This window comes from Nerophis ophidion, linkage group LG07 (genome assembly GCF_033978795.1).
Source record: "Nerophis ophidion isolate RoL-2023_Sa linkage group LG07, RoL_Noph_v1.0, whole genome shotgun sequence".
In the NCBI taxonomy this organism is placed as follows: domain Eukaryota; kingdom Metazoa; phylum Chordata; class Actinopteri; order Syngnathiformes; family Syngnathidae; genus Nerophis; species Nerophis ophidion.
In genome coordinates, this window is record NC_084617.1 from 42207412 (window position 1) to 42228308 (window position 20897).

Here is a 20897-nt window from a genome sequence, read left to right on the forward strand (position 1 = left end):
ACTATTAAAAAGGCTAAATGAATGTTTTTGCCTTTTTGTTCAGTATTACTATTAACGTTTCATCTCATTGTCATTAAATTATGCTTTTTATTAATTAGATGGATAGGTTTAAAGGGGCCAAAAAAACTGGTGGACTTTTAGTCTTTTGTCCACAATTTCTATTTTTATCATTTTTATTTTCTCTTCTCACTCTTTGCAAAGAATTAACTGCCGTATAAAAAGATGGCGAAACCAAACATGGTAGTCAATACTGTTATTTGATTGGCTGTTAGCATGTCCCTCCCATTAATCAATGACCGCTTCCTGTGTTGCTCGGTTACCAGAGAGCGAGTGTCTTTGTTCATGCAACCAACCTTGCTTTTCAACTTCCGCTTTCTTCAGACGAACAAGAAAAAAAACAAACTCAAACGTTAAAAACAAATGCTTTAATTGTTATCGATTACGTGTCTATCATGATATATATTGATATTGTTTTGTACCTCTAATGAGTTCTGATTACAGCCTTGTCTCCTTTATGGTGCACAAGTTGCAGACATACTTATACTTGAAATGTTGAGAGCGATCATTTAAGTTGGTAAATGAGACCATGACTATCTTACAGTACAACTACTGGTGGGAATGCTTGTCACTCAAAAGACACCTGGTATGTGAAAACCTGGTGAGTTGAGGAACTGGTGTCGAAAGTACTTTTCTCCCACTTATTCCTGACCTGCTACCACAACTCCATCACTTTGATTCTATAGACCTCCTCCATCTTTCTCTTCTTTTCCCAACCATGCAGCCTTTCTCACCCTTTCATCTCTGGGTGCCGGGAGGTTAAGGGGCATTTTGGGCGAGAGGGCTGTCGGCAGGTTGTGCGGGCACGCCGCTGGCCTTTTTCCCACAGCCCGCGTCAAATGTTGCTGAACCCTGACCTCAGCAGGCCCTCTCCAAATCAGGGATGACCAGCATTCAGCCAGCCAGACCCTATTCAAAACTGGACTTCCCATTGGGGAGGTGGGGGGGATTGTGGCCCGTGCCCTCCCTTTTGTGCGATTTTCAAGCAGGGTGGGACGACTCGCCAGCACAAGACTTGCCTATTCACCATGTATTTGACCCATTGCTGACTCATAGGGGTCCAACACTTGGAAGGTTCTTTTTCATTCAAACATTTAGTTTTTTTACCAGGATGCAAAATAATCCATCGTTATGTTGTGTCAACATCCAACTAAAGTGGCATAACTTTTGTTTTGTCACCCGGAAGTCCTTTTGATGGTGATTGATTGTTAGGGCTGCCCAAAAAAAAATTGATTCACAAACAAAGCGCGATTCTTTTTCTTCCCGGTTCTAAATCTCCTCATAGTTTTAATAAATCGCTAAAAAAAAACAACAACATATATATATATATATATATATATATATATATATATATATATATATATATATATACAGTATACATATATATATATATATATATGCATATATAAATATATATATATATCTAAATATATTTAAAAAAAAACATATATATGCACTACACGCATTCTTTTTTATTATTTTTATAAATGTCTAATGATAATGTCAGTGAGGGATTTTTAATCACTGCTATGCTGAAATTATAATTAATATTAATACTGTTGTTGATGATATTCATTTTTGTTTCATTACTTTTGGTTTGTTCTGTGTCGTGTTTGTCTCCTCTCAATTGCTCTGTTTATTGCAGTTCTGAGTGTTGCTGGGTTAGGTTTGGTTTTGGAAATGGATTGCATTGTTATGGTATCGCTGTGTAGTGGTTTGTTGGATTGATAAAAAATATATATATACTTTTTTTTTTCTTAAATAAAAAAAAATCGATTTAAAAAAAATGACAATCGATTATGAATCGCACAATACTCGATTCTTATTTGAATCGATTTTTCCCCACACCCCTAATATATACATATACTGTATGTATATATATATATATACATATGTACATAGGTATGTATGTGTATGTATATATATATATATATATATATATATATATATATATATATATATATATATATATATATATATATATATATATATAGATATGTGTGTGTGTTTGTGTGTGTCTGTGAGTGTATATGTACAAAACCCCATTTCCATATGAGTTGGGAAATTGTGTTAGATGTAAATATAAACTGAATACTATTAATTGCAAATCATTTTCAACCCATTATCAGCTGAATATGCTACAAAGACAACATATTTGATGTTCAAATTGATAAACTTTTTTTTTTGCAAATAATCATTAACTTTAGAATTTGATGCCAGCAACACGTGACAAAGAAGTTGGAAAATGTGGCAATAATTACTGATAAAGTTGAGGAATACTCATCAAACACTTATTTGGAACATCCCACAAGTGTGCAGGCTAATGGGAACAGGTGGGTGCCATGATTGTGTATAAAAGCAGCTTCCATGAAATGCTAAGTAATTCTCAAACAAGGATGAGACGAGGGTCACCAATTTGTAAGCAAATTGTCGAACAGTTTTAGAACAACATTTCTCAGCGAGCTATTGCAAGGGCTTCCGCCCGATTGTAGCTGAGATAGGCGCCAGCGTCCCCCGCTACCCCAAAAGGAAATACGTGGTAGAAAATGGACGGATGGAGGGGCTATTGCAAGGAATTTAGGGATTTTACCATCTACGGTCCATGAAATCATCAAAATATTCAGAGAATCTGGAGAAATCACTGCACGAAAGCGATGATATTACGGACCTTTGTTCCTTTAGGCGGTACTGCATCAAAAACCGACATCAGTGTGTAAAGGATATCACCACGTGGGCTCAGGAACACTTCATAAAACCACTGTCAGTAACTACAGTTGGTTGCTACATATGTAAGTGCAAGTTAAAATCTGCTATGCAAAGCCAAACCCATTTATCAACAACACCAAGGAACGCCGCTGTCTTCGCTGGGCCCAAGCTCATCTAAGATGGACTGATGCAAAGTGAAAAAGTGTTCTGTGGTCTGACGAGTCCACATTTCAAATTATATTTGGAAACTGGACGTGGTGTCCTCCGGAACAAAGAGGAAAATAACCACCCGGATTGTTATAGGCGCAAAGTTGAAAAGCCAGCATCTGTGATGGTATGGGGGTGTATTAGTGCCCAAGGCATGGGTAACTTACACATTTGTGAAGGCACCAATAATGCTGAATGGTCCACACAGGTTTTGGAGCAACATATGTTGTCATCCAAGCAACGATATCATGTATGCCCCTGCCTATTTCAGCAAAACAATGCCAAGCCACGTGTTACAACAGCGTGGTTTTGTAGTAAAAGAGGGTACTATCCTGGCCTGCCTGCAGTCCAGACCTGTCTCCCATTGAAAATGTGTGGCGCATTATGAAGCGTTGAATACGACAGCGGAGACCTCGGACTGTTGAATGACTAAAGCTCTACATAAAACAAGAATGAGAAAGAATTCCACTTTCAAAGCTTCAACACTTCGTTTCCTCAGTTCCCAAAACGTTAATTGAGTATTGTTAAAAGAAAAGGTGATGTAACACAGTGGTGAACATGCCCTTTCCCAACTACTTTGGCACGTGTTGCAGCCATGAAATTCTAAGTTGATTATTATTTGCAAAAAAAAATAAAGCTTATGAGTTTGAACATCAAATATCTTGTCTTTGTAGTGCATTCAATTGAATATGGGTTGAAAAGGATTTGCAAATCATTGTATTCCGTTTGTATTTACATCTAACACAATTTCCCAACTCATATGGAAACAGGGTTTGTATGTATATATGTATATATGTTTATACTCATCCCATCCATCCATTTTCTAACGGCTTATTCCCTTTGGGGTCGCGGGGGGCGCTGGTGCCTATCTCAGCTACAATCGGGCGGAAGGCGGGGTACACCCTGGACAAGTCGACACCTCATCGCAGGGCCAACACAGATAGACAGACAACATTCGCTATCCTCTTGTCTCGGAACATAGATTTCGCATTGAGCCACATTTGACTAACTGCACTAGAGCAAGCCCAGTCACAGGCAATTACAGAGCCTGCTAGCCTGGGTATGGAGTCAGTTAAGTTAGAACTAGCCAGCGCCAGGCTGGATGATCCCTGTACACATAGCAAATTTCGTAGAATAATACACAACTCACAAAATGTTTTTTCTGCTATGACTATGACTACGTCAGAGTTAGACATGCGTTCTCCTGAGGTGGCAAATTATGATGCGTTCAGTTTATCGCAGCACCAAGTAGACAATCTGAAAATTCCCGTCATATCAATTCCTAGATATGGTCGTAATTATTTTAAGTACACTGTGCATAATAAACGCAACATTATTAATATTGTTACTACGGATAATTTTATCAACAACTCCTTAAAACAGCCCACTACCTATAATATGGGCTTTCTAAACATTAGATCTTTGTCTCCCAAAACGTTATTAGTTAATGAGGTCATTAATCTTAACGTCATCGGTCTTAGCGAAACCTGGCTTAAACCAGACGACTTTTTTGCGATAAATGAGGCATCCCCTCCTAAATATACGAATGCGCATATTGCCCGTCGCCTTAAAAGGGGAGGGGGGGTCGCACTAATATACAACGAAAACTTTAACTTTAGTCCTAACTTAAATAATAAATATAAATCGTTTGAGGTGCTTTCTATGAAGTCTGCCACACCTCTGCCTCTGTGCCTGGCCGTTATCTACCGCCCCCCAGGGCCCTATTTGGACTTTATTAGTGAATTTTCAGAGTTTGTTGCTGATCTAGTGACACACGCCGATAATATAATTATAATGGTAGACTTTAATATCCATATGAATACCCCATTGGACCCACCGTGCGTGGCGCTCCAGACTAGAATTGATAGCTGTGGTCTTACACAAATAATAAATGAACCGACGCATCGCAGCGGTAATACGATAGACCTAGTGCTTGTCAGAGGTATCACCGTTTCCAAAGTTATCATACTCCCGTATACTAAAGTAATGTCCGATCATTACCTTATAAAATTCGAAGTTCAGACTCATGTTCGGCAAGCTAATAATAATAAAAACTGCTATAGCAGCCGCAACATTAATGCTGCCACAACGACGACTCTTGCTGACCTACTGCCCTCGGTAATGGCACCGTTCCCAAAGTATGTGGGCTCTATTGATAACCTCGCTAACAACTTTAACAACGCCCTGCGCGAAACCATTGATAGTATAGCACCGCTGAAGTTAAAAAAGGCTCCAAAAAGGCATACGCCATGGTTTACTGAAGAAACTAGAGCTCAGAAATTATTATGTAGAAAGCTGGAACGCAAATGGCGCATGACTAAACTTGAGGTGCACCATCAAGCATGGAGTGATAGTTTAATAACTTATAAACGCATGCTTACCTTAGCTAAAACTAATTATTACTCAAATCTCATCCGCATTAATAAAAACGATCCAAAATTTTTGTTTAGTACAGTAGCATCGCTAACCCAACAAGGGACTCCTTCCAGTAGCTCCACCCATTCGGCAGATGACTTTATGAAGTTCTTTAATAAGAAAATTGAACTTATTAGAAAGGAGATTAAAGACAATGCGTCCCAGCTACAACGGGGTTCTATTAACACTGATACGATGGTATATACGGCGGATACTGCCCTCCAAAATAGTTTCTCTCGTTTTGAGGAAATAACATTAGAGGAATTGTTACAACGTGTAAATGGAATAAAACAGACAACATGTTTACTTGACCCTATTCCTGGGAAACTGATCAAGGAGCTCTTTGTATTATTAGGTCCATCAGTGCTAAATATTATAAACTTATCACTCTCCTCGGGCACTGTTCCCCTAGCATTCAAAAAAGCGGTTATTCATCCTCTTCTTAAAAGACCTAACCTCGATCCTGACCTCATGGTAAACTACCGACCGGTGTCTCAACTTCCCTTTATTTCGAAAATCCTCGAAAAAATTGTTGCAGAGCAGCTAAATGAACACTTAGCGTTTAACAATCTATGTGAAACCTTTCAATCCGGTTTCAGGGCAAATCACTTGACTGAGACAGCCCTCGCAAAATTGACTAATGATCTATTGCTAACGATGGACTCTGATGCGTCATCTCTGTTGCTGCTCCTCGATCTTAGCGCTGCTTTCGATACCGTCGATCATAATATTTTATTAGAGCGTATCAAAACACGAATTGGTATGTCAGACTCAGCCCTGTCTTGGTTTAACTCTTATCTTACTGATAGGATGCAGTGCGTCTCCCATAACAGTGTGACCTCAGACTATGTTAAGGTAACGTGTGGAGTTCCCCAGGGTTCGGTCCTTGGCCCTGTACTCTTCAGCATTTACATGCTGCCGCTAGGTGACGTCATACGCAAAAAAAGTATTAGCTTTCACTGCTATGCTGATGACACCCAACTCTACATGCCCCTAAAGCTGACCAACACGCCGGATTGTAGTCAGCTGGAGGCGTGTCTTAATGAAATTAAACAATGGATGTCCGCTAACTTTTTGCAACTTAACGCCAAAAAAACGGAAATGCTAATTATCGGTCCTGCTAGACACCGACCTCTATTTAATAATACAACTTTAACATTTGACAACCAAATAATAAAACAAGGTGACTCGGTAAAAATCTGGGTATTATCTTCGACCCAACTCTCTCCTTTGAGGCACACATTAAAAGCGTTACTAAAACGGCCTTCTTTCATCTCCGTAATATCGCTAAAATTCGCTCCATTTTGTCTACTAAAGATGCTGAGATCATTATCCATGGGTTTGTTACGTCTCGTCTCGATTACTGTAACGTATTATTTTCGGGTCTCCCCATGTCTAGCATAAAAGATTACAGTTGGTACAAAATGCGGCTGCTAGACTTTTGACAAGAACAAGAAAGTTTGATCATATTACGCCTGTACTGGCTCACTTGCACTGGCTTCCTGTGCACTTAAGATGTGACTTTAAGGTTTTACTACTTACGTATAAAATACTACACGGTCTAGCTCCAGCCTATCTTGCCGATTGTATTGTACCATATGTCCCGGCAAGAAATCTGCGTTCAAAAGACTCCGGCTTATTAGTGATTCCTAGAGCCCAAAAAAAGTCTGCGGGCTATAGAATGTTTTCCGTTCGGGCTCCAGTACTCTGGAATGCCCTCCCGGTAACAGTTCGAGATGCTACCTCAGTAGAAGCATTTAAGTCTCACCTTAAAACTCATCTGTATACTCTAGCCTTTAAATAGACCTCCCTTTTAGACCAGTTGATCTGCCGCTTCTTTTCTTTCTCCCATGTCCCCCACCTCCCTTGTGGAGGGGGTCCGGTCCGATGACCATGGATGAAGTACTGGCTGTCCAGAGTCGAGACCCAGGATGGACCGCTCATCGGGACCCAGGATGGACCGCTCGCCTGTATCGATTGGGGACATCTCTACACTGCTGATCCGCCTCCGCTTGAGATGGTCTCCTGTGGACTGGACTCTCGCTGCTGTCTTGGATCCGCTTTGGACTGAACTCTCGCGGCTGTGTTGGAGCCACTATGGATTGAACTTTCGCAGCATCATGTTAGACCCGCTCGACATCCATTGCTTTCGGTCCCCTAAAGGGGGGGGGGTTGCCCACATCTGAGGTCCTCTCCAAGGTTTCTCATAGTCAGCATTGTCACTGGCGTCCCACTGGATGTGAATTCTCCCTGCCCACTGGGTGTGAGTTTTCCTTGCCCTTTTGTGGGTTCTTCCGAGGATGTCGTAGTCGTAATGATTTGTGCAGTCCTTTGAGACATTTGTGATTTGGGGCTATATAAATAAACATTGATTGATTGATTGATTGATTCACACTCACATTCACACACTAGGGCCAATTTAATGTTGCCAATCAACCTATCCCCAGGTGCATGTCTTTGGAAGTGGGAGGAAGCCGGAGTACCCGGAAGGAACCCACGCAGTCAGAAAGATCCCGAGTCCGGGATTGAACCCAGTACTACTCAGGACCTTCGTATTGTGAGGCAAACGCACTAACCCCTCTTCTACCGTGCAGAGTGGTTAGCAGAGGGGCATATATATATATATATATATATATATATATATATATATATATATATATATATATATATATATATATATATATAAATATATATATATAAATATAAATATATTGTCTGTCCATCTGTGTTGGCCCTGCGATGAGGTGGCGACTTGCCTGAATGCAGCTGAGATCGACTCCAGCACCCCCCGTGACCCCTAAAGGGACAAGCGAATGTCACACCAAAAAATGGATTTCAAAATGAATCGCAATTCTTATTTGGAACGATTCTTAATCGATTAAAAAACGTATTTAAAAAAATGTATATAAATAAGATTATTTATTTTAATCTGTCTTTCCCAGACACCTGGCAAATCCAATAGTTTAGGGGTCAGCAACCTGCGGCTCTTTGATGAAGTGAAGTGAAGTGAATGATATTTATATAGCGCTTTTTCTCTAGTGACTCAAAGCGCTTTACATAGTGAAACCCAATATCTAAGTTCCATTTAAACCAGTGTGGGTGGCACTGGGAGCATGTGGGTAAAGTGTCTTGCCCAAGGACACAACGGCAGTGACTAGGATGGCGGAAGCGGGGATCGAACCTGCAACCCTCAAGTTGCTGGCACGGCCGCTCTACCAACCGAGCTATACCGCCCCATGATGTGGCTCAGCTGCATAATCGCCGACACCCCCGATTATTTCGGGTGGTTTCCGGATTTTGGTGCCTTTCCCGGGAATCACCCGGGGCTAATATTCTCCGATTTCAACCCGGTCTACAAAATTAAGGGCGTGCCGTGATAGCAATACTTTTAACGTCCTCCAAAGCTTGTTGTCGCGCCCGCTTTTACACCATGCTAACCGCGTGCCAGCCGGACGCACACCATACGCAGCTTCTGTTAACACACGTGACTGCAAGGCATACTTATTAAACGGCCATACAGGTTACACTGAGGGTTGTAGTATAAACAACTTTAACAGTCTTACTAATATGCGCCACACTGTGAACCCAGACCAAACAAGAATAACAAACACATTTCGGGAGAACATCCCATGCATCCCTAACTCTTCCTGGCTACATTATACACCCACTCTAGCACCAAACGCCGCCCACCTCAACCGACGCACGGAGGGGGCGCGGGTGAGGGGTGGTAGTGGGGGCGTATAATGTAGCCATGAAGAGTAATATGCATTTTTTTGTCCTGTCCAGCTTCTCAGGGAAATCATATAGTTGATGTAGAAGCCCATATCGGCTGTTCAGATTTACGTTACAAAAGAGAAGTGTAGGATACTTCTCTGGTTGCCTTATTTGTATTTGACTTAATTAAATGTTTTATTATCATTTGGTGCTAAATTAAAGTCTTAATAAGCTGCTACGCTTCGTACTGTCTCTGCCTCTGTCAGTACATCTCTGCAGCACCCAGCATTGTCCAACCCTCACAACCATCCGATTGGTTACACGCAGAGCATGTAACCAAACATGAACTCCATGGTGTTCAGGGAAAAATAGTCTCTCCTATTGCTATTGTACTATTTTTTCAGCTATAGTTACATTAATCATTAGTAATGTAGCAGCCTAGTTTTGAATTGCAGCTTCCCTGCTATCACATGTTGATAAAAAATATAACATTTACTTAATAAAAATCAACTACAGGCTTCCTAAATGCTGTAATAAATTAAGACTGATGAGTTAAGCATATGTCAGCATGTGGCCCCAATTCTAACACTTTGTTTCAAATGCTTATTTCAAACGTTTATTTACAGTAAGTCATTAATTTGACTCAGTCAAATTAATGAGGGGTTCAATATGTTCATCATAATTCTTGTTCTGTGTACTTGTTCTGTGAAGTTTGAACAGTGTCTTCAACTGAATCATAATGGTGCTTTGTCTGATTGAATTCCAAATACAATGAATATGAGTCACTGAGTAGATGGTTTGGAACGTTTACTTTAAAAAAATCCAGAAATCTTTTTCACGTGCGATACACGTCTCCATCTCATCGCTGCCTGGGGGGGCAATAGACTACAGACTGTGGTGAAGTAGGCCGGCTTCAATGCATGAAGAAGCCTACAATTTCTGGTTGTGTTTTCCCCTCCGAATGCTGAATGGCAATAAACGATATTTATCTCGATAGTATTTCTGATTCTGAAAAACAAAACACAAAACAGTCCTAGATACTAAGTATGTCATTATTTTGTCTTAGTAAGTCAATATTTACTAAAGTAAAAACAAAACACAAAACAGTCCTAGTTTCCTGAGATACTAATTATGTCATTATTTTGTCTCAGTAAGTCAATATTATATATATATATATATATATATATATATATATATATATATATATATATATAAATATTATATTTTTTTATTTATATATATATATATATATATATATATATATATATATATATATATATATATATATATATATATACATATATATATATATATACATATATAGACTCAAAAACTCCTTTGTCCCACACACCATTAGACTGTACAACTCCTCTCTGGGGCGGGGGGCGGGGGGTACTAGGATGACAGTGCAATACTATTTCATAACATGGTTACTACTGCCTATTTTTTCTTGTTATATTCTTATTTTACTGTTATATTTTTATTCCCATTGTTGCTTTTTATTTTTTATTCTTATTGTAATATTTCTCTATTTTGTTTCCATTTAAACCTCCATTATTTATTTTTTTTAAAATTGATCTCAACTCTGTACACTGCTGCTGGAATTTTAATTTTCCTGAAGGAACTCTCCTGAAGGAATCAATAAAGTTCTATCTATCTATCTATATATCTAATGTTTACTAAGTCAAAATAATTACATACTTAGTATCTCAGGAAACTAGGACTGATTTGTGTTTTGTTTTTACTTTATGAAAAAAATATCGAGATATATATCGTATATTGCCATTCAGCATACGGAGCGGAAAATACAACCAAAAATTGTAGGCTTCTTCAAGCATTGAAGCCGGCCTACTTCTTTTCAATATAGTGAAAGTGTGTGAAGACGTGATGGTTTAAATGTGTTGCAGAAGGCGAGCACTTTGATGGCCATGCCGCGTGCTGAAGTGTGGGGGCTGCCACAGCTTTCACCTGTCAGGGTCGTGCATGAATGGGGGCCTCCAGAGGGTCCGACCAGGGGGGTCCTGCGGAAAGAAGGGTGGGGGTGACACGGGGCTCTGTGTGGGCTGGGACATCATGGCAGGTCTCCTTTAGAAGATCTCCAGACCAAGGAGGTTAGTCAGGGTGTTGGCACGTTGGCCCCCTGCCGTGTGGCGCACCAGCAAGATGCCGGCTCACCCGCTGAGGAAGGGAGAAGCAGATGTTCTCCTTCATGGGGCTCTGCTCACTTAGCAGGTTCTTCATCCTGGCAGACTGTTCAGGTCAACCACTGGTACAGGGTTTCCCACACATTCATTTATGTGTGGCGTCACGCCACGAAAGAATTACGTCCGCCACAAAAAAAAAAAAAAAAAAAAAAAAAATTTTGATTTATTTATTTTTTTCCAGCTTTTGACTCGCTCGACCGCTCATAAAAGCAATGGACTTTGTCTGTGAATGGAGCTTGTAGTTACATATTATATAACTATGTAAATATTATATAAATATGTATATAAATATGTACATAAAGTGTTGTAATTATTCTCCAACTCCGCGTTCTTCTTGTTCATCGCCGCCGATACTTAGGTCTACTACACTACTGTATTTTAATGTTGTCATTATGGTGGTACTTAATGAATACTTAGGTCTACTACACTACTGTATTTTAATGTTGTCATTATGGTGGTACTTAATGAATACTTAGGTCTACTACACTACTGTATTTTAATGTTGTCATTATGGTGGTACTTAATGAATACTTAGGTCTACTACACTACTGTATTTTAATGTTGTCATTATGGTGGTGATTGATGAATACTTAGGTCTACTACATTCCTGTATTTTAAAGTCATTATGGGGGTGCTTGATGAATACTTAGGTCCACTACACTACTGTATTTTAATGTTATCATTATGGTGGTGCTTGATGAATACTTACTGTAGGTCTACTACACTACTGTATTTTAAAGCCATTATGGTGGTGCTTGATGAATACTTAGGTCTACTACACTCCTGTATTTTAAAGTCATTATGGTGGTGCTTGATGACTACTTAGGTCTACTACACTACTGTATTTTAATGTTGTCATAATGGTCGTACTTAATGAATACTTAGGTCTACTACACTACTGTATTTTAATGTTGTCATAATGGTCGTACTTAATGAATACGTAGGTTTACTACACTTCTGTATTTTATTGTTGTCATTATGGTGGTACTTAATGAATTCCTAGGTCTACTATGCCAATGGTTCTCAACCTTTTTTCAGTGATGTACCCCCTGTGAACATGTTTTTAATTTAAGTACCCCCTAATCAGAGCAAAGCATTTTTGGTTGAAAAAAAGAGATAAACTATGTCATAAGTTTCTGATTTATTAAATTGTATAACAGTGCAAAATATTGCTCATTTGTAGTGGTCTTTCTTGAACTATTTGGAAAAAAATTTTAGAAAAATAAGTAAAATCTTGTTGAAAAATAAAAAAGTGATTAAATTATAAAAAAAGATTTATACATATAGAAGTGATCATCAACTTAAAGTGCCCTCTTTGGGGATTGTAATGGATATCCATCTGGATTCATGAACTTAATTCTAAACATTTCTTCACAAAAAAATAAATCTTTAACATCAATATTAATGGAACATGTCCACAAAAAATCTAGCTGTCAACACTGAATATTGCATTGTTGAATTTCTTTTCACAGTTCGTGAACCTACATTCATATTGTGTTGAAGTATTATTCAATAAATAAAGGATTTTTGAATTGTTGCTATTTGTAAAATATTTTTTCAAAATCTCACATACTCCTTGGCATACCTTCAAGTACCCCAAGGGGTATGCATACCCCCACTTGAGAACCACTGTACTACACTATTGTATTTTAATGTTGTCATTATGGTGGTACTTAATGAATACTTTGGCCTACTACACTACTTTATTTAATGTTGTCATTATGGTGGTACTTGATGAATACTTAGGTCTACTTCACCATTGTATTTATTGTTGTCATTATGGTGGTACTTAATGAATACTAAGGTCTACTACACGACTGTATTTTAATAATGTCATTATGTGTGTACCTAATGAATACTTAAGTCTGCTACACTACTGTGTTTTAATGTTGTCATTATGGTGGTGCTTGATGAATACTGAGGTCTACTACACGACTGTATTTTAATGTTGTCATTATGTGTTTACTTAATGAATACTTAAGTCTGCTACACTACTGTGTTGTAATGTTGTCATTATGGTGGTGCTTGATGAATACTTAGGTCTACTACACTACTGTATTTTAATGTTGTCGTTATGGTGGTACTTAATCAATGCTAAGGCCTACTACACTACTGTATTTTAATGTTGCCGTTATGGTGGTACTTAATGAATACTTAGGTCTACTACACTACTTTATTTTAATGTTGTCATTATGGTGGTACTTAATGAATACTTTGGCCTACTACACTTTTTTAGTTAATGTTGTCATTATGGTGGTACCTAATGAGTACTTAGGTCCACTATAATATTGTATTTTAATGTTGTCATTATGGTGGTACTTAATGAATACTCAGGTCTACTACACTACTGTATTTTAATGTTGTCATTATGGTGATACTTAATGAATACTTTGGCCTACTACACCACTTTATTTAATGTTGTCATTATGATGGTACCTAATGAATACTTAGGTCTAGATAGATAGATAGATAGATAGATAGATAGATAGATAGATAGATAGATAGATAGATAGATAGTACTTTATTTATTCCGTCAGGAGAGTTCCTTCAGGAAAATTACAATTTTCAGCACAATCCCATTCAAGATCAGACAAACATTATAGGGAGACAGAACAGGATCGCTGACGGGTCTGCCGGCTTCCAGCGCCCCTTACAAAAAAGATGACATACAGGTAAACAAGGAGTTTACCTGTAGGCCCTGGAGTGGGGGTGCGGACTGAGGCCAAGGGGGAAAAAAACAACAACAACTCATAGCCATAGTACACATCACTCTTCCATGTGTGTAAGAGGGAAACATCAAACATCAAAGAACACAGAGGACATTAAAGACATTAAAGCAGCAGATACAACCAGACACTTCTACATACAGCTATGAATAAAAAGTAAAATAAACATATCCACTGTGGTGGCCTCTGCGGTGTTCCACGCCATCGTCTGCTGGGGAAGAGGGGGCATGGCCAGAGACAGAAGCAGACCCAAAAAGGCAACCAAGACAGCCAAAACCACTCTCGGCCAGTGTCCAGTCCGCATGGATGAGCGAGGATATGTCCAAGGTGACTGAGGTGTCCGACACCTGCTCACCCAGTCAAGACACCGCGAAGCCTCTCCGTCCCAGTAGCTCAGTGCTAGCTCCACAGTCCTGTCCCCTCATCCGCATCTCCTCCAGTACATCCAAACAGACTCTGGTGTAGCAGAGACCCTGCAGCTGGTCTCCATGGCCAAAAGGCTCCCGGGAGGCAGATCCAGAAGTCCACAAAAAAAGCACCACAGAGGTCACGAAAGTGGCACCCCTTGTCACACAGTCCCAAAGGGTCCCGGACCAAAATGCAAAAAAATATAATACCATATGAAAACAAGAGGGAAACACAAAAGGATGACACAAGAGCACAGAGCTCTGCCTACAGCAGCCACTACAGCAGCGCCATCTTGGAAATATACTATACTATTGTATTTTAATGTTGTCATTATGGTGGTACTTAATGATAACTCAGGTCTACTATACTACTGTATTTTAATGTTGTCATTATGGTGGCGCTCATAGATAATTAGGTCTACTTCACTACTGTATTTTAATGTCATTATGGTGGTGCTTGATGAATATTTAGGTCTACTATACTCCTGTATTTTAAAGTTGTCATGATGGTGGTATTTAATGAATACTTAGGCCTACTACACTACTGTATTTTAATGTTGTCATTATGGTGGTACTTAATGAATACTCAGGTCTACTACACTACTGTATTTTAATGTTGTCATTATGGTGATACTTAATGAATACTTTGGCCTACTACACCACTTTATTTAATGTTGTCATTATGATGGTACCTAATGAATACTTAGGTCTACTATACTATTTTAATGTTGTCATTATGGTGGTACTTAATGAATACTCAGGTCTACTAAACTACTGTATTTTAATGTTGTCATTATGGTGATACTTAGTGAATACTTTGGCCTACTACACCACTTTATTTAATGTTGTCATTATGATGGTACCTAAGGAATACTTAGGTCTACTATACTATTGTATTTTGATGTTGTCATTATGGTGGTACTTAATGATAACTCAGGTCTACTATACTACTGTATTTTAATGTTGTCATTATGGTGGCGCTCGTAGATAATTAGGTCTACTTCACTACTGTATTTTAATGTCATTATGGTGGTGCTTGATGAATATTTAGGTCTACTATACTCCTGTATTTTAATGTTGTCATGATGGTGGTATTTAATGAATACTTAGGCCTACTACACTACTGTATTTTAATGTTGTCATTATCAATCAATCAATGTTTACTTATATAGCCCTAAATCACTAGTGTCTCAAAGGGCTGCACAAACCACCACGACATCCTCGGTAGGCCCACATAAGGGCAAGGAAAACTCACACCCAGTGGGACATCGGTGACAATAATGACCCAGTGGGACGTCGGTGACAATGATGACTATGAGAACCTCAGAGAGGAGGAAAGCAATGGATGTCGAGCGGGTCTAACATGATACTGTGAAAGTTCAATCCACAATGGATCCAACACAGTCGCGAGAGTCCAGTCCAAAGCGGTCCAACACAGCAGCGAGAGTCCCGTTCACAGCGGAGCCAGCAGGAAACCATCCCAAGCGGAGGCGGATCAGCAGCGCAGAGATGTCCCCAGCCGATACACAGGCAAGCAGTACATGGCCACCGGATCGGACCGGACCCCCTCCACAAGGGAGAGTGGGACATAGAAGAAAAAGAAAAGAAACCAGATCAACTGGTCTAAAAAGGGAGTCTATTTAAAGGCTAGAGTATACAAATGAGTTTTAAGGTGAGACTTAAATGCTTCTACTGAGGTAGCATCTGGAACTGTTACCGGGAGGGCATTCCAGAGTACTGGAGCCCGAACGGAAAACGCTCTATAGCCCGCAGACTTTTTTTGGGCTTTGGGAATCACTAACAAGCCGGAGTCCTGTGAACGCAGATTTCTTGCCGGGACATATGGTGCAATACAATCGGCAAGATAGGATGGAGCTAGACCGTGTAGTATTTTATACGTAAGTAGTAAAACCTTAAAGTCACATCTTAAGTGCACAGGAAGCCAGTGCAGGTGAGCCAGTACAGGCGTAATGTGATCAAACTTTCTTGTTCTTGTCAAACGTCTAGCAGCCGCATTTTGTACCAACTGTAATCTTTTAATGCTAGACATGGGGAGACCCGAAAATAATACGTTACAGTAGTCGAGGCGAGACGTAACAAACGCATGGATAATGATCTCAGCGTCTTTAGTGGACAGAATGGAGCGAATTTTAGCGATATTACGGAGATGAAAGAAGGCCGTTTTAGTAACGCTTTTAATGTGTGCCTCAAAGGAGAGAGTTGGGTCGAAGATAATACCCAGATTCTTTACCGTGTCGCCTTGTTTAATTGTTTGGTTGTCAAATGTTAGAGTTGTATTATTAAATAGAGTTTGGTGTCTAGCAGGACCGATAATCAGCATTTCCGTTTTTTTGGCGTTAAGTTGCAAAAAGTTAGCGGACATCCATTGTTTAATTTCATTAAGACACGCCTCCAGCTGACTACAATCCGGCGTGTTGGTCAGCTTTAGGGGCATGTAGAGTTGGGTGTCATCAGCATAACAGTGAAAGCTAATACCGTATTTGCGTATGATGTCACTTAGCGGCAGCATGTAGATGCTGAAGAGTGCAGGGCCAAGGACCGAACCCTGGGGAACTCCACACGTTACCTTAACGTAGTCCGAGGTCACATTGTTATGGGAGACACACTGCATCCTATCAGTAAGATACGAGTTAAACCAAGACAGGGCTAAGTCTGACATACCAATTCGTGTTTTGATACGTTCTAATAAAATATTATGATCGACGGTATCGAAAGCAGCGCTAAGATCGAGGAGCAGCAACATAGATGACGCATCAGAATCCATCGTTAGCAATAGATCATTAGTCATTTTTGCGAGGGCTGTCTCCGTGGAGTGATTTGCCCTGAAACCGGATTGAAAGGTTTCACATAGATTGTTATACGCTAAGTGTTCATTTAACTGCTCCGCAACAATTTTTTCAAGGATTTTTGAAATAAAGGGAAGGTGAGACACCGGTCGGTAGTTTACCATGAGGTCAGGATCGAGGTTAGGTCTTTTAAGAAGAGGATGAATAACCGCTTTTTTGAATGCTAGGGGAACAGTGCCCGAGGAGAGTGATAAGTTTATAATATTTAGCACTGATGGACCTAATAATACAAAGAGCTCCTTGATCAGTTTCCCAGGAATAGGGTCAAGTAAACATGTTGTCTGTTTTATTCCATTTACACGTTGTAACAATTCCTCTAATGTTATTTCCTCAAAACGAGAGAAACTATTTTGGAGGGCAGTATCCGCCGTATATACCATCGTATCAGTGTTAATAGAACCCCGTTGTAGCTGGGACGCATTGTCTTTAATCTCCTTTCTAATGACTTCAATTTTCTTACTAAAGAATTGCATAAAGTCATCAGCTGAGTGGGTTGAGCTACTGGAAGGGGTCCCTTGTTGGGTTAGCGATGCTACCGTACTAAAAAAAAATTTAGGATCGTTTTTATTACGGTAATATTTAGCTTTAGCTAAGGTAAGCATGCGTTTATAAGTTATTAAACCATCACTCCATGCTTGATGGTGCACCTCAAGTTTAGTCGTGCGCCATTTGCGTTCCAGCTTTCTACATAATAATTTCTGAGCTCTAGTTTCTTCTGTAAACCAAGGGGTGCGCTTTTTTGGAGCCTTTTTTAACTTTAGCGGTGCTATGTTATCAATGGTTTCGCGCAGGGCGTCGTTAAAGTTGTTAGTGAGGTTATCAATAGAGCCCACATACTTTGGGAATGGTGCCATTACCGAGGGCAGTAGGTCAGCAAGAGTTGTCGTTGTGGCAGTATTAATGTTGCGGCTGCTATAGCAGTTATTATTATTATTAGTTTGACGAACATGCGTCTGAACCTCGAATTTTATAAGGTAATGATCGGACAATACTTTAGTATACGGGAGTATCGTAACTTTGGAAACGGTGATACCCCTGACAAGCACTAGGTCTATCGTATTACCGTTGCGATGCGTGGGTTCATTTATTATTTGTGTGAGACCACAGCTATCAATTACAGTCGGGAGCGCTACGCACGGTGGGTCCGATGGGGTATTCATATGGATATTAAAGTCCCCCATTATGATTATATTATCGGCGTGTGTCACTAGATCAGTAACGAACTCTGAGAATTCATTGATAAAGTCCGAATAGGGCCCTGGGGGGCGGTAGATAACAGCCAGGTGTAGAGGCAGCGGTGTGACAGACCTCATAGTTAGCACCTCAAACGATTTATATTTATTATTTATGTTAGGACTAAGGTTAAAGTTTTCGTTGTATATTAGTGCGACCCCCCCACCCCTTTTAAGCGGACGGGCAATATGCGCATGTGTAAAGTTAGGAGGACATGCCTCATTTAGCGCAAAAAAGTCGTTTGGTTTAAGCCAGGTTTCGCAGAGACCGATGACGTTAAGATTGTTGTCTCTGATGATATCATTAACTAATAACGTTTTGGGAGATAATGATCTTATGTTTAAAAAACCTATATTATAGGTAGTGGGCTGTTTCAGGGAATTTTTGATCAAATTATCCGTAGTAGCAATATTAATAATATTGTGTTTATTATGCCCAGTGCATTTAGTATAGTTACGACCATATCTAGGAATTGATACGACGGGAATTTTCCGATTGTTTGATTGTTGCTTTGATAAACTGCACGCATCATGGTTAGCCACCTCAGTAACGGGGATTTTCCGATTGTTTGTTTGTTGCTTTGATAAACTGCACGCATCATAGTTAGCCACCTCAGTAAAACATATGTCCAACTCTGAAACACTCAAAGCACAAAAAACGTGTTCTAATTTAACTGACTCCTTACCCAGACCAGTAGTCTCGCATTTTCCATTTAAATCCGTCTTCAGGATGGAGGGAAGTGGTGTCCTGTGGGGATTAGCCTTCTGCTTTGTTTTTAGCCCCGCTCGACATCCGCGTTTCCGATCACACCGCTGGCGTCTGCTCCGTAGACGGCCCCCGCTGCTACTATACTCCCCTGCTTCACAGGCCGCTGGATGTAGCCGCCGACGTATTCCCATGCTAGTTAGCACGTCTAGCACGCAAGCGTCTATCAGTCCAAAACGGCCCGATATGTCCACATCCAGAAGTGTCTGGCGGTCGTACGTGATCACGGAGTGACCACGATGTGAGCCAGCCATAAAGTTTGTAGAATTGTCCGGTATTTCTGCCAAATGTTCCATCTTTAGCAGCAGCTCCGCAATGTTGCAGCCCGTACGGGCGCCGCCATCTTGGAACTTCCAATTATGGTGGTATTTAATGAATACTTAGGTCTACTACACTACTGTATTTTAATGTTGGTCATTATTAGGGCTGATGTTCAAAAACCGGTTCTCCCGATGCTTCTATAAGAAAAGAACCGATTCTATGGATTCAAATCCCTTTTTGAGAACCGGTTCCCGTTATCGAAGCCCCTTTACCATATTTTTGAGGGCGCACCGTAGAAAAATACGCCGTGTCAGTTACGGGTGCTATTTCTGTATTTACGCATAAATAGGGCGCAGCGAATTTTTGGACGCAGGCATGGTTAAACATATGCTAGCTTAAAACATACGCTAGCATAAAACATACGCTAGCATGCATGGACGCTGTTTTAAAAAGGCAACAGGAGCAAAGCTAAGTTTGGTTGTACTTTATTGAAGTATTTATCAATGTACTCACATTATTTTTTTGATCAATCCTCATCCACAAATCTATCAAAGTCCTCATATTCTGTGTCCGAAATGAACTGCTGGGCAAGTTCTCCATCAAACAGGCCAGATTCCCTCTCCTCATTTTCAAAGTCAGTCTCATTGACCATTAGCACAGCAAGCCAGCACAACAGTAAAAGCCAAATTGTCTTGCCCCGTTGTGCGTATCAATTCGCTACTGTGCTGGTTCCCTTCTTCGCTACAATATTCTCCATCGGGATGTCTAAAGTGAGTGTCCATGTTGGTGATGTGTTTATCGGCAATTTTTTATTGACAACGCACGTAGCAACACTAAATGCTCACTGGGGGCGTGCCTTTAGCGTCCTCTCTCACCTGAAATCTTCACCCTTTAACGGCCGCATGCTGTCCTCAGTCACGTCCGCTTTTCCTCCACATAAAGAGCGTGCCGGCCCAGTCACATAACTTATATGGCTTTTGAAACTCAGTGCACACACAACAACTTATCTGGATTTGATAAGAGATTCGATAAGGAATCGGTTTGATAAGACGCCTCGAAAATGGCATCAACATCGATAATTTCTTAACGAACATCATCCCTAGTCATTATGGTGGTACTTGATGAAAACTTAGATCTACTACCCTACTGTATTTATTGTTGTCATTATGGTGGTACTTAATGAATACATAGGTGTACTACACTACTGTATTTAGTGTTGTCATTATGGTGGTATTTAGCGAGCCAACTTTTTTAGAACCATGTTTTTCTTTGCCCGATTGTATCCAACTTATAGTCTGTAAATGCTCACTTACCGTATTTCCTTGAATTACTGCC

The 20897-nt window shown here is 40.0% G+C and overlaps 1 protein-coding gene and 1 pseudogene across 3 annotated transcripts in view; both read left to right on the forward strand.

Moving 5' to 3' along the window:
- Positions 1-20897, forward strand: part of arl15a (ADP-ribosylation factor-like 15a) — a 316966-nt gene that overhangs the window by 271601 nt on the left and 24468 nt on the right. The window lies entirely within an intron of this gene.
- On the forward strand, positions 6295-7667 carry LOC133555691 (uncharacterized; annotated as a pseudogene).